At 44.6% G+C, this 27318-nt stretch overlaps 1 long non-coding RNA gene across 1 annotated transcript; it reads right to left on the reverse strand.

Annotated features, from left to right (window-relative positions):
- Positions 1–19536: 19536 nt before the first annotated feature.
- Positions 19537–26976, reverse strand: LOC132593705 (uncharacterized). Its single transcript, XR_009559479.1, has 4 exons — positions 26383–26976; positions 26094–26265; positions 22529–23505; positions 19537–20613 (listed from the first exon to the last, which is right to left on the reverse strand). It is a non-coding gene; the product is annotated as an uncharacterized lncRNA (long non-coding RNA).
- Between the last annotated feature and the right edge of the window lie 342 nt (positions 26977–27318).

Genomic DNA, 27318 nt, shown 5'->3' on the forward strand with positions numbered 1-27318 from the left:
CCTTCGCGAGACCTCTGGATGGGGCTCCTGGAAACCCCTCCTTCCCTCGAGTCTCCCTAGTGGCCACCGTAGCACTCAGCTGGCTTTGCTGCAGAGCCATGTGCCAGAGCAGCACTTCTAATTCCAGGGGAAGGGGGTCCCTGTGACAACCCCCCACACACACACCCCTGTGACGTATGTGTGTTCTTCAGTCCTGTGAGTTTGCTGTCCATCCCTGTTTTCCTGGGTCATGAGGCTTGAGTACTTGACGCAAGAGTACACAGCCACTAGGGGGCGTCAGATCAACCCAGAGGCTTACGCTCTTTCTCCGACTCCAGGCTCCTTGTCTTAATTCTTGGGCACATGTCTTAAGCCCCATTACCGGACCCGAGCCTCCATCTGTCCCCCTGCCCTGCTCCCAGACAGCCTCGACAAATGGCTTATGAAGAGCCCCTGGGGGCGCCCACGGCTTTGCCTCCCCTACCCCTGGTGCTCGCTTTATAGCGATGGCCAAACCTCCAGGCCACTGCAGATGTTGATCCTTGGTGTGATTTCAGCTGGTTGCACGCTCGGTGGAAGGAATAACCGGTGTCTCACGCTCCTTGAAGCAGGGTCCCATCTCTCTCCATTTGGATTCTTTTCCTGATGTTTTCGTGCGTTCTGCAAACTGTCAGAGGGCAATTCCTCCTGCCCGTAGCAGCTCCCTCTACCCTCAGGAATCTGATTTACGATCCGGCGAGGCCATAAACCTCTGCTCTTCACTTCTGAAAAACAGCAAAGTATGGGAAAGAATGTAAATTATAAATACTGAATTCCTATGGTCAGCAATAATGTAACGGCCTGGGTTGTTGTGTTTTGTGTTTTTTTCTTTAAATATGGTATCCATATGGCTTTAATTTCTAAGGGCCTGCGTTCCCCCCTGCCACCATCACCATATTTATAAGGAGAACAGATAACAGTGAAATATCCCACTGGGTTAGAGTGTTTTTTTCCAAAATGAGAAATAGCATTTTCTGATGGCTCATTGGCCCAGGATTGAAATGCCTCTCTTCACAGAGAGGGATAGATGACAGTGACACCTCCACAGTCATCAGCCTGCCGATCTGGTCGCTCTGCTATAAACCAACCCCTGGTGGTGTCACTTAGCAAACCCCACCCCCAATTTTGACTTTCCAGGCGGAGGTTTTTTCTGTAAGATGTTTTGAAATTCTCTTCCTGTCCCTCTTAGCAGTCAAGGTCTGCTCACTCACTGGGAACAGACTTCTTACTTCTACTTGCACCGCTGCTGCAAACCGTGAAAACAGCTGCAAACTCGTCCTGAAGACCAAACGGCGGCCGGGTTTGAATTTTCACTCCTGGGGTGGGTCAGCGCCAGGCTTAGACTTCACACGCAGGGCAGAAGCAGCTGCTTGCTCCTCTGAGGCTTGAAGGAGCCGCTGGTCACCAGGTGAATTCCTGCTGCCCTTCTCTGACCACAGAATCCAGTACCTGAGATCATTCTTCCAGCCTTCAGCATTTTTGCCCTTAAACCCAACCTCGTCCCAGTTCAGAATGATGGCTGAAAGCTGCAAAAACACCCAGGGTCCCAAGCTACTGTGAGAACGGCCCAAGTCTGCCAGAGCATCTATTAAAATTGATGGGTTTGTGTTTTTCTTCGTGTAGTCAGGAAGTGTGCTGACAGCAAAGGAGGGTGCGTGAGAACATGATGCTTGAGATCACAGGCGTGTCCACCCACAGAAATATATAGCCTTACAAGCACCTATTCACTCCCACGCTCGCCTCCATGTCTTTCTGTCATTTTCTTTGGACCACATTTGATTCGCAAAATGCCAGGCTCGGCTTCATCATGGGACCAGCCAGACCATACGGAGGGCGTGGAGGAGAGGGCCAAGGTTCTCAGAAATCTCTGAGTGGATGTTGTGTACGTTTTGACTGTCAGGATAACCTCAGCTGCAGGTCCCTTCCTCAAAATCGTGTCTCTGCCAGAAGGTTCTGTGTATGTACATCTAAGGAATTTCAAGAGAAGGTGAAGATAAGCCCGGCAGTGATGGCCATAGAATATGTACACGTCAACTGATGGATAATTTTATGTGTCAACTTGACTGGACTAAGGGATGTCCAAACAGCTAGTAAAGCATTATTTCCGGATGTGTCGGTGAGGGTGTCCCCGAAAGAGATCGGCATTTGAGTCAGTAGACAGAGTAAAGCAGATTGCCCTCCCCAGTGTGGGCAGGCCTCATCCAATCTATTGAGGGCCTGAATAGGACAAAAATGCAGAGGAAGGGTGAATCTGTTCTCTCTCTGCTTGATCTGAGACATCCCTCTTCTCCTCTTGGACGTTGTTGCCCCTGGTTCTCAGCTTTCAAAACTCAGACTAGGACTTAAACTCCCCCTTTGCCCCACTACACACACACAGTTAAGCCTTTGGACTTGGACTGAATCACAGCGCCCGCTCTCTTGGTTCTCTAGCTTGCAGACAGCAGGTTGTGGGACTTCTAGGCCTCCATAGCTGTGAAAGACAATTCCTATAATAGCTCTCCTCATATGTATAGATGTGTGTGTGTGTGTGTGTGTGTGTGTGTGTGTGTATCTCCTGTTGGTTCTGTTTCTCTGGAGAACCCTGACTAATACAGCCAGGCTTATATTTAGACTAAGGTTTGTAAATTAAAATTATAAAGGGAAATGAGAATTGGAGTCCTTGAGTAATGAATGCTCCGAAATGTGATTGCTGGCCTGTAAATCAACTTGTATTGCCACTGGTTTTTCAGATAACATTGCCGTGAACAGCAGAATTGCCATTTTAGTTTAGAACAAGGGCATACATACACCTTCTGGTACGCTGCTGCAGAGATGGCCAGTGCCATGAAATCTACCCCAGATGGGTATAATAGAGTGGCCCAAGGACAAAAACAGAAGGCCACATCATACACTGGACTCATTGCCCCAACCTTTCCCACCTGTCCTATTCTGACCCTTGGTTTTTAAAAAATCATTGCACCACAGCCGTACCACCCTGAATGCACCCGATCTCGTCTAAAAAATCATTGCAAACAGTTAGTTGTATCTTGTTTAAAAAAAAATCCTTTAATGAGCAGCTGCTCAGACTGAGAGAAGGGGAAAGAATGTTTAGTTTTTCCAAATAAATTTCTTGATACTTAGTGTGTTGGCATCGCCCAATTGCTCTTCTGTTGAGACTCTAATGTGACTCGCAGGTAGTGTTTTTGCCCTACGTGGCAAAATAATTAATGGTAAAAACTAACGCTAACTGTGTGCTGGACACCGTGCATGGTGCTCTCCCTGGATCATCTGATCCGTCCCTCGTGAGATCCTATTGGAGGACAGACTGGAGAGGCCTTACAGAGAGAAGCAGCGGGACTGGTACCTGATGAGTGAGGAGTTGCGGGCTTGAGCCCACACTCCTTGGCATCTCACGGATCAGCAAGGTCCGACTCAGCCATGTGTCCAGCATCAGCTCCTGCTCACCCCCTGCACCCCCTCGTGCCCTCCACCCCGCACTGATAGCACTATGGGACCCCCGCCCACCATCTCCATGGCCCACCAAGTACACCACATTTTCAGGCTCCACAGCATCTGTGACACGCCTGGAACGTCTGCCCCTGGCATTCTGCCTGGTAAGTTTCATCGTCCTGAAAAATCTCAGCTCAGACACTGTGCTCTGTGAAAGTCCCCCGATCCCTGATGTGCATGGACATGCTCCTTCCCTGTGTGCTGTGTCCACCTCTGAGTGGCAGTTCTGTCTCAGGTCTCCTGGACTCAGCCCAGGTTCCTAGCAGTGTTCATCCCCAACACCCAGGCCAGAGCAGGTGCTCAGTAAATGCTCTGAATGAGCACGTGAATGAGTGGGGCTGTGGGACAGAGGCCAAGGACCACCCCTTCCAGGATGGACACGAGGTGTGGGCGGCTGTTCCACTTCCCTCTGGTTCCACGGGAATCCTGCATGGAGTCCTTCGGCCCAGCTGCATGTTGGCCTGCAGTTGGGTCTGCAGTTAAGTCCTGCTGCCTCCACTCTTTTTTATTTTTTTAAATGATACCGTTGTCCATCTCATGACATTTATCTATTTGCTTGTTTATTTATTTAGCCAGGCTGTGCAGCATGTGGGATCTTAGTTCCCTGACCAGGGATCAAACCCATGTCCCCTGCAGTCCTGCAGTGGAAGCGTGGAGTCTTAACCACTGGACCACCAGGGAATTCCCCCTCTTTATCTTTAAAGAGTTTTTTCTTTTAAGAGGAGTTTTTGGACCACCAGGGAATTCCCCCTCTTTATCTTTAAAGAGTTTTTTCTTTTAAGAGGAGTTTTTGGTTCACTGAAACATTGAGCAGAATATACAGAGAGTTCTCTCATACCCCCTGCCCCTACTCATGCAGAGCCTCCCCCGTTATCAGATCCGCCACCAGAGTGGGACATTGGTTACAGTTGATGACCTGCACTGATGCACCGTTATCACCCAGAGTCCACAGTTTACCTTACAGTTCACGCTTGGTATTGTACACTGCATGGGTTTAGACAGATGTATAATTGACAAATATCTACCATTTTAGTATCATACAGAGTATTTTCACTGTCCTAAAGGTCCTTTGTGTTCTGCCTATTCATCCCTGCCCCCCCACCCCAGAATTTCAGGCAACAACTGAACTTTCTACCGTCTCCATAGTTTTGCCTTTTCCAGAATGTCGTATCGTTGGAATCATTCAGTATGTATCCTTCTCAGATTGGCTCCTCTCACTTGGTAATATGCATTTAAGATCCCTTCATGCTTATTTATTTCTAGTGCTGAATAATATTCCGTTGTCTCGATGGACCAGTTGGTTTATCCACTCACTCACCAGAGGACATCTTGGTTGCTTCCAAGTTTTGGTGATTATGAATAAAGCTGCTATAAACATTTGTGTGCAGGTTTTTGTGTAGGCATACATTTTCAACGCCTTTGGGTAAATACCAAGCAGTGCGTTGCTAGGTCATATGGTAAGAGTGTATTCAGTTTTGTAGGAAGCCACCAAACTGGCTCCCAAAGTGGCTGTACCATTTTGCATTCCCACCAACAAAGGATGAGAGTTCCTGTTGCTCCACCTCCTTGCCAGCATTTGGTGGTGTCGGTGTTCTGGATTTTGGCCATTCTAATAGGTGTTTAGTGGTATCTCGTTGTTGTTTAAATTTGCATTTCCCTGAAGGTGTGATAGACCTGCCTCTACTTCTTCAGCCTGTGCTTTTTACCTGTGTGCATTGGGCCTACACCCCGGCATTTCAGAGGGCTGTCTTGCTTACTTCTTTTTTGCTCTTAAACTTCCACCAGCAGTGGAAATTGGCAGAGCCCCTTTGGAGTGTTAATCAGAAAATACCTTGTTTTCAAGTTTCTTAGGACAGCTTTCCTTTGAAGGCGATGACTAGGGACCACTTCTTGATTCTCAGCACAAGGGCTGGGACAGGTACCAAAGGCATCCACTCTCTCGCCCAGCACCCATTTTGATATTGCAAGGTTCTCAAAAATGCTCGGATTTTCTTCCTTGGTTCTTGATTCATCCAAGTTTTGTGGGGCCCTCCATTTGGGGTTCAAACTTGTAGAGGTCCTTTTGGAGAAAAAAGAATATAAAAAGCTCTTACTATTGAAATTTGATTTTTATAAAAGCAAATGCCACATGGCCCCAGTGCTAGGCTACCTGCCAGAGGCTTGGAAGAGGCCAAGTGAAAGGGGACTCAAAAGCGTTAAGTGTCACTAACTTTGCAGTGAATCTGCCTCCACTGGAACCTGAACGAATTGCCATTCACCTGCTGCAGGTTCAAAAAACCACATCTTGGATTCTTCCCATTCATTGCTCAAACTGCAAGATGCCATTATCAGCAGGAAGCGTAGCCTTTCCCCCCCGAGGCTTTTTTCCACCCCATCCAAACTCTCCAAGAACATTACGGATTTGTTCCATGAACTGAGTCCAAGAACTGGGCAGTCCTATCAACCCTGGAGCACTCTGACTCAGGTGCTCTGCCTCGCACGGTGGTGAACAATTGTCCACTCGGCCATGACGCTTTGTCAGTCCCCACCCCATAGTAGCAGTGTCCCTGCTTGGGCAACCAGGTGGCACCATGCCTGAAAGTCGCTCTCAGAGCAGGAGACTATGCCAGGGACAGGGAGTCTAGTAGACATTTAGGTCTCAGATACAGCCTGCCCCAGACCCAACTCTTGTCCCCCTGGAGCCCAGTTCACCAGCCAGGCTCCTCTTTCCCTCGTGATGAGTCTTCCTTTGGGACCTCAGCATCTATCACCGCCAGGGCCAACTTAGTCCATCCAGGAGATTCCCATGAGCATTGCCCCAAAAGGAAAGAGTGGATCTCTTGGCCCTTCTCCTGCCCTCTCTGCAGCTCTGTCCCCTCCTGCTGGGAACAGCTTGCAAATAGAGCATATTGCAAGTGGGTGCCTTGCCAGGTTGCAGAAGCAGGCCCCCATCCCAGCTCTGTGCTTCTCTCCCCATAAGGAGCTGCCTGGATCTGCCTAGTCAGATCTGCCAATATACAGAGGAGTTCCTGCTCCCATATATGTTGCTTCCTTCCTGACAGCCCCTCTGGTTCTCAGATGGTGACAGTGGTGTTCACGGGGGTTCTTTCCGGAGCCACAGGGTCTGGACTGCCAGGAGCTGCATCTGCTGTGGGTCTAGGAAAGATGTCCTTCCTTCTGTATCTTGCAAGGCCTGGTGACTGCTTTAATGAAGAAAGAGCCCCAGAGAACACGCACTTCCATTGGTGGTTCTCCCCAAATTGAAATAATTATCTTTCAACCAGCTAACTTTATCCCGCTGGGACCAGTTTAGTTTGGGGAATTATTTTTGCTTTTGAACACAAATGTTCTTCCCTCTGGCATCTGCTCACCACAAGCTTTCCAAACAGGCAATGACAGACCATTGAGTAAAGTGTTTTATCCCCTGAATAAAGCACTTATGTGTTTTTTGAAACTATGTTTCCTCAAGAAAGCCACCCCCATGTGGAGAATCCACCTTCTCTGAGCAAGTGTCTACGTGAATCTGACTTCTCTCTGGGGTTAACTGAGCCAAAAATGAATCACTCACCCAGCTGCAGGGAGAGGGCAACCTTCATTCTGCAAAATTACAATCCCATGATCAGCCAGCAGAGCCCTTCTGCTAATGGAAACCAAAAGACTGGACTGTATTAAAAGATGGCTGAGGAAATGACCCAGAATAGCACATTTTCACCTCCTCTCTAATCTAAAGAGATTTGCTCCCAGATGTTGTTTCTTCAGTCCAGCTTCTGACTCGCAAACTCTTCAAGAAGGAGGCTGTGGGCTGGATGACACAGAGCCCGCATGACATAACTTTCATGTTGTAACACACACACACAGATAGAGGAAACAGACGTTTGGAGAAGGGACTCAGGGGCAGCCTATGGTTGTACCCCTACAGTTCACAGGTCAAGGTACCAAGGTCCCCCTCACACCCATCAGGATGGATGCTATCCCCAAAATAAAAACAGAACAGAAACTAACAAGTGTTGCTGGGAAGTGAAGAAATTGCAACCCTTGTGCACTGTTGGTGGGAATGTAAAATGGTGCAGCTACTGGAAAACAGTACGGAGGATTCTCAAGACAGTGAAAATAGAATGACCACATGATCCAGGAATTACACTTCTGGGTATACATCCAAAGGAACGGAAAGCAGACTCGAAGAGATATTTGCACATCCATGTTCACAGCAGCACTATTCACAGTAGCTAAAACACGGAAGCAACACAAGCGTCCGCTGACAGATGAACGGATTAGCAAAATCTTGGTATGCATACAATGGAATATTATTCTGCCTTAAAACGAAGGAGTCCTGCAATATGCTACAACATGGATGAATCTTTTTTTTTAATTTTTGAATTTTATTTTTTTATACAGCAGGTTCTTATTAGTTATCTATTTTATACATATTAGTGTATGCATGTCAGTCCCAATCTCCCAGTTCATCCCACCACCACCACCTCCGCCCGCCGCTTTCCCCCCTTGGTGTCCATATGTTCAACATGGATGAATCTTGAGGACATTATGCTGAATGAAATAAGCCTGTCACAAAAGGACAAATACTGTATCATTCCACTTACATGAGATACTTAGAGTAGACAAGAAGTCACAGAGACAGAGAGTGGAACAGTGGTTGCCAGGACCTGAGGGAAAGGGGAAAATGGAGAGTTTAATGGATGCAGAAATTCAGTCTTACAAGATGGAAAGAGTTATGGAGGTGAACGAATGGTGGTGAAAGTAACACAACATTTTGAGTGTACTTTATCCATTATGGCCGCACCACGCAGCAGGCGGGATCTTAGTTCCCTGACCAGAGGTAGAACCCAAGCCCCCTGCACTGGAAGCACGGAGTCTTAACCGCTGGACCACCAGGGAAATCCCAATGAATGTATTTTAAACCACTGAACTGTACGCTTAGATAATGATCCAGATGGTAAATTTTATGTGTATTTTACCACAATTTAGAAAAAACATAGAGAAAAAAGAAAGACACCGAGGCCCAGAGTAGTGAAGTAACTTGGCTAGGGTCACACAGCTGGCCGTACCACAGCCAGGGATCAGGCTGTCTCTAGATCCCTGCTGCGACGTTCCTGCCCCAGTACACAAGTACCAAGGAAGAAGACGAACCAGTGTGGCTTGTGCAGCTGCCCAGGCTTCATGCATTTAGGGGATTTGTCCTTTCTACCAAACTTTTTTTTCCCTGCCCCGTCACTGCACGTTTCTCACCTTCAGAATCCAGCTTCACTCTCTGATGCCTTCTATCACTGACTAACAGGTTCAGAATTTTAAAGGGCATATACAAAAATAGAGTGCTCGTAGCCAAGGATGCTTCTAAAAGGGTGACAACACCCCGTAAAAGTAGAGTATCCGGAGTGGCCAAAGCCTGGGGTGATCTGAGGTGTTTAGAATGTTCTGAGAGCAATTTTTCAAATGAAGGCGGGGAGCGCTTTTGAAAGCCACCCATAGGACAAGAAGGGAAAGCAAAAGAATGGCGTCCACTGTTTGGAAAAAGTTCAATCTGATGATTCTTCCTGCTGCAGGTCCTTCTGTGATTTCTCTTTACTCTTTATTTTGGCTCATAAGTCAAGTTCAGGCCCTCCTGTGCACTGCCGGCCCCCCACCCCCGGCACCAATCTCTTTACTTCAGCCATTCTGACCTATTTTCATTACTTGCATATTCATCAAGGGTTTTCCCCATCACATCCTGTCCCCGACTATTCCTCTAGTAAATTCATCCATGTCCTTTCATTCTCAATTAGAACATCACTTCGACACGAGGACCTTCGTTAACACCCAACCTAGATTATCCCCTCCGTAGCACCATCCATCTCCGTTTGTAACTGTTAGTTCCTGCTCAACAGCTGTCTTCCCCGCCAAGTTATTAACTTCCAGACTGTTTTTGGTTTGTCCACTCTCAGATATCTAACACCTAGCACAACAGGTACTGGGCAAATGTTTTTTGGATGAATGAATTTTTTTTTTAAGATTTTTTGATGTGGACCATTTTTTAAAGTCGTTATTGAATTTGTTACAATATTGCTTCTGTTTTATGTTTTGGTCTTTTGGCCCTGAGGCATGTGGGATCTTAGCTCCCCCACCAGGGATCGAACCCACACCCCCTGCATTGGAAGGCAAAGTCTTAACCACTGGACCGCCAGGGAAGTCCCCGGATGAATGAATTCTTTAATGAAGAGATGATAGAGAAAACAGGACAAGTCAATACATGCATGACAAAGAAATAAAGGGAGGGAGAGATGTGGTTAGTCAGGAAAGGCTTGAATGAAGTGATAGATGGTCCAGCTAGGTTTAGAAGGAAATGATATGAATTAGCTGAGATCCAGGAAGTCAATGGGAAGCATGAAAGTCTGAGGTAGGGTCAGTTAAGAATCTGCCTTGACCATGAGGCTGAGTGATTTATATTTCATTTATATAGTCTCCATCAACAGAATGATATTCAACTTGGAAAAGGCAGAATATGTATTGGTGGGAGGGAATTGAAGCCCAAGATGCCACCTGTGTTAAAAATGTCATCTCTAGGTAAATGTCATGTAAATATCATGGTGCTGAATTTCACAGCCTCCTGTGTTAAGCCCAGAGAAACAAGAAAGTATCATTAAAACAGGAGGATAGAGGTAGATTTTTGAAAACTGCAGATCAACAAGCTTGGTATTAATGCACGGTAAAGTTCCGGAACAGGTTATTAAAGGTGGTCTGTGTCCATACTTACAGAAGAAAGCATTAATCACTGGGTATTAGCAGAGGTTCACTAAACAAGCCATGCAAGGCTAATGTGTCCCTTTTTTCACAGGATTACCAGATTGGGAGATCCAGGGAATATCACAAATGAGCAAATTTCAGAGCATAAACCCCACCTAAGCTAAAAAAGAATCAAAAATTTTAAAAATACCCACCTCAGCTTTCTGAAACCCAGTTATGCTATTATAGTTCTTTTCTGAGAGTTACAGTGAACGTTAACTCATTAAAGGCTCTGAGAAGTCCTGCACTGAAGAACATATTTAACATTATCACAATGAGCAAGTGATCCGCAAAACACACTTGGAAAAGAAGGTTTTAGACAAATTTCAGCAAGGTAATTTGCTAAGTTTTTTATCATATCAACTGTGAAGGAGGTAGAGAAATGTGGTTTAAAAAATAGGTTGTTGGAATCAGAGCTAGGTAGACAACTGTACCTAAAGAGCATTTAATTAACTGATTAATAGTCACCTATGGGGGGGGTCTCTAATGTAATGTCTCAAGGCTCTGCCCTGTCTCCTGGAATGTTCAACATTTTATCACAACATGGAAGACCTACTTTTAAGTTTTTCAGATACCCTAAAGGGAGAGAGGCAGTTAATATGCTATATAACACACTGAAATATTGTCTTAAAACCAAGAAAGGAATCCAACAGAATCTTACTGAGACTTGTTAGAATCATTAGTATAAATAAAGGATAGATGAACTCTGACTTGAAACTGGCTCATATGATAAAGACCTGGGGTTGCAGCTACATTAAGACCAGCCCAGGCCAAATGTGTGATAGGGCTACCATGCTTCCAAAGTCACCCTGGGCATGTACGATGGCCTGGAAGGCAAACAAGTCAGCCAAGGTGGTTTGGCCACACTGGAAATTGTATTCTGGTCTTATGTTCCATTTTGAGAGGTACATTGACAGATTGGAGATTGTTCAAGGAATGACGAACATCAGGAGAATTCTGGAGAACATGTGCCCAGAGGAGGAAATTCTGCAGAAACCAGGGCTATTTAGATGGTCTGTAGAAGAGAAGATAAGGGACATGTTGATAACTGACTTCAGGAGACCGTGTAGTATAAAAGTATAAAAGAGTATAAGTATATATATATATATATATATATAAGTATATATAAGTATATATAAGTATATAAGTAAAAGTATATAAGAGTATAAAAGAGATAAGTCTGTGCTCAAATCTCTGCTCTAGTACTTCTGGGCTGTGTGACCTTGGACAAGTTTCTCAACACCTTAGCTTCAGAGCCCTTAGATAAGAAATCATCTTCTCCGTTTAGTGGGGTTTTTGTGGTGGTCCTGGAGCAGAGTAGGTGGTCAATTCATGCTTCTCTTCTCTTTCTCCATGTGAAGAAGGGCAATCATAGCATTTAGAAAGGTGACATTTGATATAGATCCAACAGAAAAACTGAACCAATGGGAGAATTCCCCAAAGGGAGGTATTGGCTGAAGAAAAGTGGGAACTTCATAATAATCAAAAGCTAGAAAACAAAGATATTAGCTTGGCTACCTTTAGGTTGGCCATGGAACTACCATAGATTCTATAGAAGAGATGTCTGCTTTGGGTGTGAGATGAGATTGGATGACTCCCAGATGCCTTCCAGCTCTGCGGTTCCATGATTCAAATTCTCAGCTAGTCTGTTTATTGTTCTCTTCCATAGGTAGACAACTCATATATATTCAACTCCCATTCGTATATATTGAATAGATACTATGTGTACTATTAAAAAAATTTTCTTTGACCATTCCCTATGTATGGGTTCTTTCTCTCTTATTTTGTGGCCTCATTACAGCCTAGCTCAGGGATTTTTCCTTATTGGGAACTTAATAAATGTTGATGAACTAGTAAGAGAGGTCTATGATGGTCTGATGACCACACACTCACACTTTGGACTCACACAGACATGTGTTCAAATCCTGGCTCTACTTCTTGGCCATGTGACCTTGGGCAAGTTACTCTCTTGTAATAATAGCTTTATGAGAGCGAATGAATAGAATATTCTAATTCTTTAGAAAAACAGTTAAGTGTATAATAAATAGATATTATTTTTGTAGTTGCTGTCAGAGTGAACGTAAACCTACTTAATACTTAAATAGATGTTTTCTGACTACACAGTAAGAGCCTTAGGGATGAATTGGTTCTTCCTGTACATACTTATTTAAAAATATTTTCTCCTAAACAGTGTTCTTGGTTATCATGCTCCAAAGCCTACTTGAGTCTATTACCCTAGTTTTTGCAATATTCATGATGGGGGGAAAGAGGAATCAACTGCAAATAAGCAAAAGTGAAGACACGGAAGTGGAGGCAAATTAACTTTGGCCAAAAAATCTATGACAAAGTCAGAGCTGGTCTGAGACAGCCTCATGGGGAACCCCTGGCATGCAGTCAGCCTACACTGGAGACCCAATGAGCCTCCAGCTGTGGCCACTTGGGAAATGGCCCTGCCTCTTGTTGTTGTGCTCTGCAAACAGGAAGTGTCCGTCAGACAAGCCCTGAGCCCCCGAGAGCATCCCCGACAGGGCTTGCACTTTGGTTAGTGTCTCGCCCATCATGGGCCGTGGCCTAGACTTGGAGATACTCGACCACGAAGGGAGGGAGAAAAAGAAGGAAGGGAAGGAGTATGAAGTAAAGATACTTTGTAATTTTTTTTTAAATTGTGGTTAAAAATATATAGCATTAAATTTACCATCTTAACCATTTTTAAGAGTGCAGTTTTGAGGACTTCCCTGGTGGTCCAGTGGTTAAGAATCCCCCTTCCTGTGCCGGGGACACGGGTTCAATCCCTGGCGGGGAACTAATATCCCACATGCCACGGGGCAACTAAGCCCACGCGCTGCAACTACTGAGCCTGCGCACTCGAGCCCGCACGCCGCAATGAAGAGCCCGCGCACCACTACGAAAGATCCCGCGTGCTGCAGCTAAGACCCGACGCAGTCAAATAAATTCTTTAAAAATTTTTTAAAGAGTACGGTTTTGTAATGTTAAGTATACTCACAGTTTTGTGCAACAGATATTTTTCATCCTGCAAAACTAAAACTCTCATTAAACAAGTCCCCATTTCCCCCTCCCTCTAGCTCCTGGCAACCACCGTTCTACTTTCTGTTTCTATGAATTTTACTACTTTAGATGCTTCATATAAATGGAACCATATGTGACTGGCTTAATTCAACTAGCATAATGTGCTCAGGATTCATCCATGTTGCAGCATGAGACAGGATTTCCTTCTTTTTTTTTTTTGGCTGTGCCACATACCATGCAGGATCTTAATTCCCCAACCAGGGATCGAACCTGTGCCCTTGGCAGTGAAAGCACAGAGTCCTAACCACTGGACCTGCTGGGAATTCTCAGGATTCCCTTCCTTTTTAAGGATGAATAATATTCCTGTGTGTGTGTGTGTGTGAGACAGTCACATTTTGTTAATCTATTCATCTATCAATGGACACTTGGATTGCTTCCACTTCTGGGCCACTGTGAATAATGCCGCTCTGAACATGGGTATACAAATACAGAAATGCTTTCAAAGGGATGCAGAAGTTAAGACTTTGGAAAAGTTTGCTGGGGAGATTTGGGGAAATAAATGTGTGGAACAAAGAAGCAAGTCATGCCTAACAATGACAGAAAAAGTCATTAGTCATGGATTGTTGAGATGTTAGGAACAGAAGTCACTCAAACTAGATCAAAAAAAGAGGAACTTATTATGAGAACACACGGGTGTCTCATGGTACCCGAGATGGGGCCTCAGGAAATACTGGATGCAGAAACTGGAGTTAATCAAAGTTCTTCTCTTTATCTCTACAGAACCCACATTTATTCTGTCAACAGCAGGCACCACTGTTCCAGGCCATAATGATACAACTGTAAATAAAATAGGCTTTACCCTGGGGAAGAGGAGTAATAAACAAATAAACAAGAAATTCCAAAGTTTATAAATTGTATGAAGGAAAAAGCAAGTGCTGTAGGAAAAAATATAATGGGGGGGGTGCACAACTTCGCCATGGTTGATCATTGATCGCTTCTCTGAGGAAATGACACTGAAGCCACAGCTTGAAGGATAAGGAAGTATCAGCCACATGAAATTCCAGGCAGAGGGAAGGGTGTGCTAAGGAAGAAAGAGAAGGCTATCAGCCTGGAGGAGGGTGATCAAGGTGGAAATAACAGCTGGAAAAGAGAGGTGTGTCATGGTGGGCATGACCACATGGAAACTTGTTGACCATGGAATGGGGTTTGGATTTCTTTTCTAACACAATGGGAATCCATTGAGGAGTTTTAGGCTAGGGAGTGACATCAGCTGATTTATATTTCTAGAAGATCCTTCCGGAGGTCAGGTGGAGAGTGGATTGGAGAGGGAGAAGGGGGTGGTGGTGGTGAGACTGGGTGGGATTCCTGCAGATGATGGTTTAGACCAAGGTGGAGACAGGAGAGGTGGAGAGAAGGCAGGGTCAAGACATACTTGGGGCACAGGAATGTTCATAGGAGCACTCTTCATAATAGCCAAAAGGTGGAAATGGCCCAAAAGCCTAGCAACTGATGGATGGATAAACAAATACAGGATATCCCTATGGTAGAATATTAGTCAGCCATAAAAAGGATTGAAGTCCTGATATGATGTGGATAAACGTTAAAAAACATTATGCTGAACGTAAGAAGCCAGTCACAAAAGGCCACATATTATATGACTCCATTCATATGAAAGTCCAGAATAGGAAGATTTATAGAGACAGAAAGTGGATCAGGGGTTGCCTAGGGCTAGGGGGAGAGGATGACAGGAAGAGAGGAAACAACTGTGGGGATTCTTTTGGGGATGATGAAAATATTCTAAAATTGACTGTGATGATGGTTGCACATATCTGGGAATATACCAAAAGCCATTGGATTGTACACTTTAAATGTGTGAATTATATGGTATGTGAATTATATCGCAATAAAGCTGTTTGAAAAAAAAGACCCATATTGGGAGGCAAGCCGACAGGACCTGACTCTGGTTTGGAAAAGGAGGAGAAGCCTCTCATCTCTATTTGCTCTGTGCCTTTGTTTCATTTCCCTTCCTCTCCGTGCACAAGGAAAAAAGGGGCTGTTCTAGGGCTTACGCTCCATTCCATCCAGCCCAGCTCCCAGACAATAGAAATCTCTGTAACCCCATTTCAGATCCCCTGGATGGAGACTCATTTGTCCAGGGTAGGTCAGTGGCAGGGAAGCAGAGCTGCCTAGTCCATACAGCCAGGCCCACCCCTTGGCGGGGCTGCGTGGGATGAGCAGGTCCCATCGTCAGAGGTCATAGGAGAATATTTCAGATTTCTCAGACAGAACGAGCATATAATGCACACCTTCGATGTGCCACATCCGGTGTCAACTGCTTTCACATCCCTAATGCCACTTAATCTCTTATCTACACTGTGTGAAAGTTTGTGCTGACTAAAAGGAAGCATTTTCCATCGGGTTCAACTCGTCGTATATGCACAATGTCGAATCAAGGCCACCACTGGTAAAATCATCTACCCAAGGCTAGGAAGAGGCATCCTTGAAATGGGATTGCTGGCCACAGATGTTCGTTTCCAGAGGGCGGTGTCTTCAGGTCACCAAAACACAGGGCTCAGAGTCCCTCCTGGTGAGTGAGCTGCACTGGCCAACAGAGAGATATTTCTGAAAAACGCTTTAGAACCCATCTGATGGGAAGAGAATCTGTTACAAAAACTCTTTGGTTCTTATATAGTAATCTGTGAATTGCCTGTTTGAAAATCCTTCCTGGTCTTTATGAAAGCTGATTGTAAACTTTAGAAAGAATGATGGCTAATGCCTGAGGCTGAAGGTGAGGAGCTAGACACAGGGAAAATCCATATTCTGCAACTTCATCAGTGTGGAGTAGGCAGAATCAAAATCCAAACCACATTTTCCAAAAAGATTTTTCCTCTTAATTCTGAAATCCATGTGTATTATATGAGAAATCTAATCCGTATGTTTCTTACTCATTTACACTTAACTCATCAAAGTGTTTCCTCTGAAGAATTATTTGATGTCCAAGAACACTTCAGAGATTTTTTTCTTTTCAACAAGGCTTTGTTCTTAGAAATAAAGAAGGCTGCTGAATTTGTATATGCGAAGAATCAATGAACTCGAACCCCAGAAATGTTCAACTTCGTTTCAAGCAGGTTCTATATTCAGGAGAAACAACTTTAGGAATGAGCTCTTTCTCTTTTAAATTTTTTAAGGCGTGCGGGGCGGGGGGGGGGGGGGAGCTCTAAATGGATGCTTGGATTTTCATGCCCAAACGATTTCCTCTTCAGCCGTTGATGAGCACCATTAGATAGATGAAGTCCATCTTCTTAAGGCACTCTGAAGTGGTCTTCGACTTTCTGGTTAGAAGAGGCTGCACCTAACTTTGACCCTTCCCTCATAGCATGTGGCAAAATCTGCCCAGAGGAGGATGTATCCTTCTGAGATCCCCAGCATGTGTGTTAGAAAGTACAAAGCTCTTGATGAATGAGGTGTCATGGAATCACCGGGCTTGACCACCACCTAAGCCATCCATCAGGACGGCCTGATAACCTCTCTCATGCCCTGCATGCCGAAGTTTCTTCCTTAGTTTGCCAAGATTTATCTTTATCTTTCATTCATATCACACTTATTGTATATCTCTTAGCATAGCTGTGTCCTGGGACTGGGAGGAAGGAGAAGGCACTGCTTCTGCTTATGAGACGGTCATCATTTCACTGGGAGACAAAACACAAGTGAGAAGTTTATCAGAAGTGTGCTTGGTGGGTATCGCAAGAAAGGAAGGATGCTCATGGACGGACTGAGCAGGAAAAGCGTCCCAGAGCAGGTGGGCCTTTCAGTTCAGGAACAGGAGCCTGAGTATGGACGTGGCCATACCCAGACGAAGAAACAAGGCCCCCTGGGCTGGCATCAGTTGGACGGTCCTTCAAATTGACAAGCTAAAAATATTTGCTTGATGTGTATCTGGAAGAGAGACTGAGGACTCACTGCAGAGGGTGTCCAGGACCAAGAGGGGCAGGGATCATGGTCTCTATCTCCTCTTCAATTCCACTCCACCCAAATTCACCCACCCCACCCAGCAAGCCCAAAGCCGTGCAGTCAGTTACCTGGTCACCCGCTCAGTGACCTTCAGTTGTAACTTCTCATGTGCCCTGGGAGTCTTACCACCCATCCAAAGTGCTCTTTCTGTGTTCTAGTAAATATAAATTTCTTCATCTCATTCCATTTCTAATGAGGTTTTAGCCCCCTGTGGTCTTTTCTGGGACAACTGCCTGGCTGGGATGATGTGAGAAATAGGCAAGTACTTGGCTCGGTGCCTAGAGAAAACGAACAGGCTAAAGAAGAGAAAATGGGGTCTAGGGACCCCACATTTGTCTATTTCCTCCTATGCTCCAGGCCAGTGCTTGGTGTCTTACAGGCACACACTCAGCTATTCTCTGTAACAGCACTGCAAGGCAGGTGTTGTGATTCCATTTAATAGATGAAGGAGCCGCATAGAGGCTAACACACTTGCCCATAGGCAGCTAATAAGGAGTGGAGCTTGGATAGAGATGCAATACAGGGTTAGGATGGATTGCGGGGGAGTGAAGCTTAGAGTCAGGGAGAGCAATGAGGAACCACGAGAAAGCTGGCTACAGGGGAGGGGCAGTGAGCTGGAAACGGGGCATATGAGAGAGAACCACAGGCAAAGAAAGAACAGGCTTTCGTGACCCTGCCACCTGCGAGGGTCAGGAGTAATGTTGGAGGGAGAGGAAAAGAAGTTTCTGGTCCTGAGAAAGCATTTGGTGACACTGAAACCTGGATGTCAAGTAGGGGCATGGGTTTGAAGGGAAAGATGCTGAGTCTGTTGTGTCTGAGGTTCTGGAAGGACTGCAGTCTAGGCTCCTGGTCCTTGCTCAAGAGTGGTCGGTGCTGGGTCAGAGGACTAGCCTTGCGTTGAGGTACTGAAGATCATAGATGGGACCTCCAGGCAAGGAAGCAGACCAGTCCGCTGGACACTGGACCTTTGGGACCACCATCCTGTGTCTCTCACGATACAGTACCACTGCGGTGGGGCCTCTGCTGCCTCTGAGGCAGAGCATGGGCGAACTGAAGGGATGTTTTCGGTTGTTCCAGTGACCAGACGAGGCCATCCGTCTTCAATAGGCATACAGGGTATACGGGGATACAAGATGTCCTACCCTGCACGAGACAGTTCTGCACAACTTATATGGACTCGTACATAGATTTGTCACCTAAATGAATATCCAGTGCAATATTTAGAAATCAAGAGGAATCCAGAGTAATTTTTTGGTCTCTGAGCTTAGAATCTAACCACGGTTTCCATATATACATATACCTTTTGTGCCATTTAAATGTATACTCAGTTTCACAAGAATGGAAATAAAAAAATTGTACTTTGTTTTGCTGGCATTTGACTGAGTTGTTCCATGTCAGAAAATCACATCTCTGACGGCCACATGGTTGCTAGAATTTGAGTTAGTTCTCTGCATTAATAGTGGTCCCATTAAAGGCAATCCTGCATAGGTATTCAAGCATCTGATTATTTTGTCTTCAAGTACTCATGTCTAGCCATAAGTTGAAATACATTTTTTTCCCTGTAGATTCTTTTCTTTTATCCTTCACATTATAGTTAGGTCATTATATTGATTTCTTTTTTTTTACATTATGCATATAGATGAGTTATTTTATCTGTAACTTTCATTTCAGGAGAGTGAAGGAGGTGTTACAAATTAGTTGTTATAAGGCAGCGTTGGGACTAATGGAGTTAAGAACTACTGGTTCTAAACTAGCACCATCCTATAGACATATAATACAAGGCACAAATTAAATTCTAAGTTTTCTAGCAGCTATCTTAAAAACACTAAAAGTATGGAATATTATGCAGCCTTCAAAAGGAAAGAAATCACGTCATATCCTACAACATGGATGAACCTTGAGGACACTATGCTAAGTGAAATAAGCCAGTTACAAAAAGACAAATACTATATGATTCCACTTATATGAGGTATCTAAAGTAGTCAGAGTCTTAGAAACAGAAAGTAGAATGGTGGTTGTCAAGGATTAGGGGAGAGAAGGAAAAGGGGAGTTGCTATCTAATGGACATGGAGTTACGGATTTGCCAGATGAAAAAGTTCTGGAGAGCTGTATTTGTGAATATAATTAACACACTGAACTGTACACTTAAAAACAGTTAAGATGATAAACGTGTGTCATGTGTTTTTTACCAAAATTTTAAAAAAATAAAAGGAGAAAGTAAAATTAATTTTTATAGGATGTATTTATTTAACCCAGTATATTCCAAAATGCTATTATTTCAACATACAATTGAAATATCAACTTCAATTAATCAACAGAACAACGATCAATGAGATATTTTATATTCCTTTTCTCATACAAAGTCTTTGAAATCTGTGTGTACTTTGTACCGACAGCACCCATCAAGCCAGACTAGCCACATTTCTAGCACTTGATAGCCACATGTGGTTAGTGGTTACCATACTGGATGGCAAAGTCCTAGATCATAGCTAACACTTGTTGAGCAGCCCTTAAGTGCCAGGTACTGCTGTTAATGCTTCCCGTGGAATGACTCATTTAATCATCATAACAGCCCTATGCGGCAGACACAATTATTGTCCCCGTTACACGTGAGGAAACTGAAGCTCAGAAAGTTTGAGTCGCTGGCCTGAGGTCACACACCACTGTGACCCCGAGTAGAAAGCTGAACGCGGGCATTCTGGTTCCAGAGCCCTGACTTTATTTTTATTTTTTTGGCTGCGTTGGGTCTTTGTTGCTGCGTGTGGGCTTTCTCTAGTTGCGGCGAGCAGGGGCTACTCTTTGATGCGGTGGCTTCTCTTGTTGCAGAGCACGGGTTCTAGGCACGTGGGCTTCAGTAGTTGTGGAGCGTGTGCTCAGTAGTTGCGGCTCGCGGGCTCTAGAGCGCAGGTTCAGTAGTTGTGGCACACGGGCTTAGTTGCTCCGCAGCATGTGGGATCTTCCCGGACCAGGGCTCGAACCCGTGTCCCCTGCATTGGCCAGGTGGATTCTTAACCACTGAGCCACCAGGGAAGCCCCAGAGCCCTGCCTTAACCACTGTGCTACGGGTGCCTTTGTAAGACTTTTCCCTCAGACTCCTTTTCCAGCCACTGGGAGTCTGCACAGCCCTGGCAAGGCTTCAGGTAGCAGGAACCTGGCTGGCCCACCAGGTAGGCTCATTTTCCCACCCGTTCCTGAGGAGCATGGCCAAGGCACTGGCCAGCCCTTCTGAGAAGCAGAAAGAAACCTGTGCTTGCTTCACGACCCCTGCAACCTTCTCTATTCTTCTCTGTATTTCCATTAGGAGAAGTGGTGCGTCTGGCAGAGAAAGACAAATATCATATGATATTACTTACATGTGGAATCTAAAATATGATACAAATGAACTTATTTACAAAACAGAAACAGACTCACAGACATAGAAAACAAACTTACCGTTACCATAGGGAAAAAGTGGGTAGGGATAAATTAGGAGTTTGGGATTAACAGACACAGACTACTATATATAAAATAGAAAACAACAACAACAAAGGTCCTACTGTATAGGAACTATAGCCAGGGAACTATAGCCAATATCTTGTAATAAATTAATATGGAAAAGAATATGAAAAAGAACTTATATATATGAGAAACTAAATCACTTTGCTGTACACCAGAAACTAACACAACATTGTAAATCAACTATACTTCAACTAAAAAAAAAAAAAAAAAGAAGTAGTGGGTCTGGGCAAAGACAAAACACAGCTGGGGCAGAAAGACTGTCCCAACTCATGCATCTAATAAAAACCTGCTACCAGCACCTTGCTGGTGAATTATCTGCATTCCAATAACTTTTTCTCCTGGGTTTTCCTTAATAAGATAGATTTCTTCATTTCCTGGGACTCCCTCAAGATTATACTGACAACCTCCCCATTAATTACCAAACTATGCCCCATCACAAAATGATTACATTTGCTTCCTACCTAAACGCCTCCCCTCATTGATGAAAAGTCTCACTTAAACTAATATGCTTTTAACTTGCTTCATTTCAGCACCTCCATAGTGGCTACTAATGAGCTGACTCCTTGCCCAGCTGGTCCCTCCGCCCTTCCTTGTGTTCTGTTCCAAGACCAATTTAGATCTGTCGGAACAGGAAAGGGGAGGGCTCGCCCTTTGAATCATAGGCTTGGCTGGAGCCTTCTTGAGGGATGAGGACACACGACCTTGAGCCTGAGGCCCCCCACAAAAGTGAGACTCCACTTGCAGCTTCCAGAAACACGAAAATTGCCTAAGAGTGGGGCCACTGAAGTAAAACGGCCTCCCAGTTTCGACCGAGCAGCTTAATGAGTCAGGTAATTATACCCAGATTCCCTTTACAGGGGCCTCTTAATTATTATTTAATAAAGAGATGATTCCAGGCTGTAACCCACGAGGCTGGCGGCATCATAAGCATCTCACTGGAGAAGTACCTCCCCTCAGACGTTGTCCTCCTCTGGCAGGGAGACGGGGTGCTTTGAAAGGACCCCTCATCCTTGCTTCTGAGAATATTATGTGCCAAGCAACTCCTCTTCCTGGCACTGTCTTCTCTGGGGTGTCAGCTGGGTCCCTTCACTGGAGTGCTGTGAATCAGGTCAGTCTGTTCCTCTGAGTAACCCTGATCTCATTCTGCTGGCAGCAGGCAGTGGCCTGAGGCCCTGCTGCCTTCCGAAGGCTGCCCGCTCATGTGGGCAGGAAGAGCTCCCCTAGTTCCCACTGTGAGCCAGGTTCCGTTCTAGGTGCTCTCGATGCCTGTCTCCTTAAATGTTCACATGGGCCTCTTGATATATGTGTCCCTCCCCATTTTACAGATAAGGAAACTGAGATTCCCTGGATTGCCCAAGGTCATACAACTAATGGAACTGGGAGAGCTGGGATTTGAACCTACGTCTATATTATTCCAGAGCATCAGGGCTTAACTCCTGTACCATACTGCTAGGGGTTAGCCAGCCAGGAAGAAAATTATTTGGACCATGTTTTCTTTGGTAGATTATCAGAGAACTTTGGTAGATTATCTAAGGACATCCATTTTCATCGATATTGATGGTACATCATGTTCTTGGTCCCTAACCAGGGACATGTACAGTAATCATGGTTTCCCCTTCCCCGTCCCAGCAGTATTCATTAGACCAGGGATGGACCCATCATCCTGGCCAGACCAGTAGGAGTTCTTCCCTGGAAATTTTCAAATTGGAATTGAAGAAAAGAGGGGCCTTACCCACTCTAGTGGTACCAGCAACTAGGTACATATGAGCTCCAAGGGGCCAGGGGTCATGGTCCAGGCTTGTGGAAAAAGGCAAAGACAATGTTGACAATACACAGAGAAAGAGAAAAAATTCCAATGGTATTCAAGCCCCCGATTCAAATATCTGGGACACAACAGGTCTATTTCCCACAATTCAGCTATGTAAATCAATACATTTCCCCCTTTCGTCCCAAATAGTCCTACTAAAGTTTCTATCACTTGTAATAAAAGTGCTCTAATACGCCATGCTCTGGCATGGCCTCCTAAGGGTTTTAATATGTGGGGCAGAGAGGCAGCTGTGCCATGGTAGAGAGGAAGGGGATGCTGTGAGCAGGAAGACGGCGAGGAACCTCTTGCAGCGTGGGCAGCAACGGTCCCACGGAGAGATGTTGAGAGCCAGAACCAAGGCGACTGGCGATGGGGTCACGAGATACTTAGTTGATAGAAGTTTTTAGATTTGATGATTGATTAAAATTGGGAAGATGATATTGGAGATGCCCAAGATGATCCTTAAGTGGGTGGTGATGCCATTAGCTGAATGGGAAACACAGGACACACATTGTACTCAGGGGAGGTGAGTGGTGAAGCAATAGCTTGACTATGGAGAGTTGACTGGTGTCCAGCTGCATGTGGCTCCTTTAAGAGGCATGATATGTTCTGGCACCATGACAAACGTGTGCTCTGGCAATCACCTGCTGGTCACAGCCTCAGTCCTGACTTGATCATGCTAACCTGTGCCTCACACCCCTTTCCATCCTGCTCTCAGCTCCCAGTCACCAAGTGGTGTTATTTTTGTCCTTGCATCACCTTCCAGATTTGTCAGAACTGGTATTGTCTTCCTGATAGAACTTTGGCTCCTTTCCATGGGATTCTGTCCTTCCTGCCGCTCAGTTGAATTGAGCTGCCTTGGATAACTCCCCCACTGGAGTGGTGGAGAAGGACGGCTAGCGCTGTTAAAAACAAACAAAGGAATCATGCTGCAGGAAGCTGACTCCAGCCAATTTGGCTCCTTATAATTATTAGGCTTTTTGTGCAGGGTATCTATAGCTTACCACTGTTAAAGGGAGCTGAGGATTATAGATCTCCTCTACCACGACTGCCCAACTAAGGGGTTGGTTGCATTGGGTAGGTTGCATTGAAAGCAAGACCCAGACCAAATTCTGCTATCCATACAAAGATTTACTAATAAGCAGGCACTACAAACATGCACAATCTTTTTTCCCTAAGTTTGCTCTCTGTCTGACACAGAGACAATGTTCTAGTGGCAGAATTCATCTGGGCTACTAGTCACAATCAGGCAACAGCCTCATCTGTTAAGTGAGGCACAGAGATTAGGTGGAATCTTAGGCATGGCGAGCCATTGTGAAGGGTGTAAGCCCTTGAGCTTGCAAAATTCTTACACTCTGTTCATGTAACAATGGAGAGCCCATATTGTATTTCTAGCTATCCACCATATCTTTTTCACCATTCATTTAAACAATGAAAATTATTTCTAAACCCATTATACAAATGAACAAACTCTCTAGTGAGGATGGAAGATAAAGATTGCTGAAACTCTACCCAGAAATAAACCCACGTATATATGGCCAACTATTTTTGACAAGGAGGCTAAGAAGACTCAGTGGGGAAAGGATAGTCTCTCCAATAAATGGTGATGGGAAAACTGGATCATCACAGGCAGAAGAATGAAATTGGATCCCTATCTTACACCACTCACAAAAACTAACTTAAAGAGGATTAAAGACTTAAATGCAAGACCCGAAACTATGAAATTGCTAGAGGAAAACATAGGGAGAAAGCCCCTGACATTGGTCTGGGCAAAGATTTTTTTTTTTTTTTTTGGATATGACATTAAAAGCACTAGCAGGGGGCTTCCCTGGTGGCGCAGTGGTTGAGAGTCCGCCTGCTGATGCAGGGGACACAGGTTTGTGCCCCGGTCCGGGAAGATCCCACATGCCGCAGAGTGGCTGGGCCCGCGAGCCATGGCCACTGAGCCTGCACGTCCGGAGCCTGTGCTCCGCAACAGGAGAGGCCACAACAGTGAAAGGCCCGTGTACCGCAAAAAAAAAAAAAAAAAGCACTAGCAACAAAAGCGAAAACAACCAAGTGAGACTATATCAAACTAAAAAGGTTTTGCACGAAAAAGGGAAAAATCATCAAAATACAAAGGTGAACAGGAGAATATATTTGCAAACCAAATACGGAACAGAAGAAAATATTTGCAAACTGTCTGATAAGGCATTAATATCAAAAATATAGAAAGAACTCATACAACTCAATAGCAAAAAACCAAACAATCCAATTTAAGAATGGGCAAAGGACTTGAATAGACATTTTTCCAAAGAAGACACACAAATTAAAAATAGAGGGCTTCCCTGGTGGCGCAGTGGTTGAGAGTCCGCCTGACGATGCTGAGGATGCGGGTTCGTGCCCCGGTCCGGGAGGATCCCATATGCCACGGAGCGGCTGGGCCTGTGAGCCATGGCCGCTGAGCCTGCGCATCCGGAGCCTGTGCTCCGCAACGGGAGAGGCCACAACAGTGAGAGGCACACGTACTGCAAAAAAAAAAAAAAAAAAAAAAAATAGAACTACCATATGATCCAGGAGCCTTCCTTCTGGGTATATATCCAAAGAAAATGAAAACTCCAACTCAAAGAGATATTTGTGCCCCCATGTTCATCGCAACATCATTTACAATAGCCAAGACATGGAAACAACCTAAGTTTCCATATAAAGTGACTATATAAAGAAGATGTGTATATATATCATATATATGATATATATATGATATACAAATATATATATGATATATATGATATACAAACATATATATATATCATATATATATACAAACATTATTTACCCATAAAAAAGAAGGAAATCCTGCCTTTGCAACAGCATGGATGGACCCTGAGGACATTATGCTAAGTGAAATAAGTCAGATACAGAAAGACTTTTTTTTTTTTTTTTTTTTTTTTTGCGGTTCGCGGGCCTCTCACTGTTGTGGCCTCTCCCGTTGCGGAGCACAGGCTCCGGACGCGCAGGCTCAGCGGCCATGGCTCACGGGCCCAGCCGCTCCGCGGCATGTGGGATCTTCCGGGACCAGGACACAAACCTGTGTCCCCTGCATCAGCAGGCGGACTCTCAACCACTGTGCCACCAGGGAAGCCCCAGAAAGACATATTTTATGTTCTCACTTATATGAGGAATCTAAAAAAGTCAAACTCATACAAATAGAGAATAGAATGATGATTGCCAAGGGCAGGGGGTGGGGAAGGTAAGAGGTGTTGGTCAAAGGTACAAATTCCCAGCAATAAGATGAATAAATTCGGGGGATCCAATGTACAGCATGGTGACTATAATTAACCATATCATATTATATATTTGAAAGTTGTTAATCGAGCAGATTTAAATTTTTATCACCCCAAAAAACAATGGTAATTATGTGAGTGGGCTAAGGTGTTAACTAACTTTATTGTAGAATCATTTTGTAATATATACATGTATCAAATCATCACATTGTACACCTTATACTTACGTATATTATAAGTCAGTAATATCTCAATAAAGCTGGAAAGGAAAAATGATGGTCGAAGCTCTTGTAGAAGGTGCTTCTGGAGTGTGACATCCAGTTAGCATCTATCAAAGCTTACAAACACTCTGGAATGTGTATTCCTGAGCAGGGCACTTCAGATGTTAACAAATTGCTCCTAGGAGGTAAATTAAAAGTAACAGATCAAAAAAAAAAGTAACAGATACATCTCTCTGTCTAGGCTGAAGTATTTGAAACTAAATTGTATGTAATATAATTCATGCCATGTACTCACCTCAGAACCTTTGGAGAAGTATTCTCTGCATACAACGTCTTCACCCCCTTCTCACCCATTTGCCTGGGTAACGTCTTATTAGAATGGCTGTCACCTCCTCCAGGAAGTCTTCCCTGATCCTCCACCACCCCCACCAAGGCAAAGTTGAGTGACTCTCACATCTCCTGTAGCATCTGTGCTAACTTTTCATCATTGGGAATCAACTGGTCTTTTCCCTATCACTTGACTGTAATCCCCAGTCCTTTTATCCCTAGTACCAAGCAGAATACCTGGCCATTAGCACAAACTCAATTTGTTTGTAAAATTGAATTTAACTCAAACAAGAAAACAATTTTGTTTTTTTGTCTCATTGCTTCCCAGCCATGTATTGGAAAAGGAATCACCAGTGATCATTTGTTGGCCAAAGATAGGTAACTGATGAAAAGGAAATGAAGGAGACGTGGCCCTGGATAGACCGTAAGAATGAGAATAATTTGGAAGTGACCGAACGTAGACCCATTTTTAGTTTTTTCCTTTAAACGCTCCAAGTCTTTACTGAGTTTGCACTCAGGGTGGGCTCTGGAGCTGGAGTAGCGGCAAGTATCTTCTGTACTGGCTGATCTCTGATATTTACCCTGGACAGACGAAAGCAACCAGGAACCTTAATCACTTGATGCTTCCCTAGGAGTCCCACAATTCCTAGTGGAGAGGAGGCTGGTAAGGTGCCGTCTGCCAGACAGAAAGCCCATCAGGAGGCTGCTGACCTCATTTTGTCCAAATACACAGACTTGGACTTGACATTTGCCAAAGTGCAGCTAAACAAATGGTGGTAAAATGATGCCCCACCTATTCAGCCCACATCAAAGTGGCTACATGTGGTTTTCAACGGTAGAAAATAGACTCAGCAGGAATACTGAGATACGGCCCATTTATTCCTTATAGGGACTCTATTCCTTC

The sequence above is a fragment of the Globicephala melas genome, chromosome 17 (assembly GCF_963455315.2).
Source record: "Globicephala melas chromosome 17, mGloMel1.2, whole genome shotgun sequence".
Lineage (NCBI taxonomy): Eukaryota > Metazoa > Chordata > Mammalia > Artiodactyla > Delphinidae > Globicephala > Globicephala melas.